We start from the raw sequence: 1,002 nt of genomic DNA on the forward strand, positions 1-1,002 counted from the left end.
GCTGATTCTGGCCCGTTCTGTGGTCTATTACTCACGGTTTTGGGGCCTCGGAGTGAATTCCAAGATTAAAGAACCCCAGGGTGCGTTTACATGTCGGTCATCAGCACTCACAGTTTTTGCCAATTCTGACATGTTTCGTGCACTATTATTTACCGTTTTGGGGTCCCGAAGCAATTTCCATAGTTGTTGATCCCCAAGGTGCGCTTACGTGTCGCTCATCAATCATAGTTTCGGCCGATTCTGGCCCGTTTCGTGGACTATTACTCACAGTTTTGGGTTTCCGGAGTGATTTCCATGATTAATGAACCCCGTGGTGCGTTTACATGTCGGTCATAACCACTCACAGTTTTGGCCGATTCTGGCCCGTTTCGTACTGTATTGGGGTCCCGGAGTGATTTCCACGATTAACGAACCCCGGGGTGTGTTTACGTGTCGATCAACAACACTCACACTTTTGACCCATTTCTGGCCTGTTTCATGGACTATTACTAACCATTTTGGGGTCCCGAAGCGATTTCCATGGCTGTCGAACCCCAAGGTTTGCTTATGTGTCGGTCATCGACACTCACAGTTTTGGCCGATTTTAGCCCGTTTCGTGGACTATTACTCATTGTTTTGGTTTCCCGGAGTGATTTTCACGATTAATGAACCCCAGGGTGCATTTACGTGTCGGTCATCAACACTCACAGTTTTGACCGATTCTGGCCTGTTTCATGGACTATTACTCACCGTTTTGGGGTCCCAAAGAGATTTCCATGGTTGTTGAACACCAAGGTGCACTTACGTGTTGGTCATCAACACTCACAGTTTTGGCCGATTCTGGCCCGTTTCATGGACTATTACTCACAGTTTTGTGCTACCGGAGTGATTTCCATGATTAACGAACCCCGGGGTGCGTTTACGGGTCGGTCATCAACACTCACTGTTTTGGCCGATTCTGGCCTGTTTCTTGGACTATTACTCAGCTTCGGGGTCCCGAAGTGATTTCCACGATTGACAAAC

This window comes from Triticum aestivum, chromosome 3B (genome assembly GCF_018294505.1).
Source record: "Triticum aestivum cultivar Chinese Spring chromosome 3B, IWGSC CS RefSeq v2.1, whole genome shotgun sequence".
Lineage (NCBI taxonomy): Eukaryota > Viridiplantae > Streptophyta > Magnoliopsida > Poales > Poaceae > Triticum > Triticum aestivum.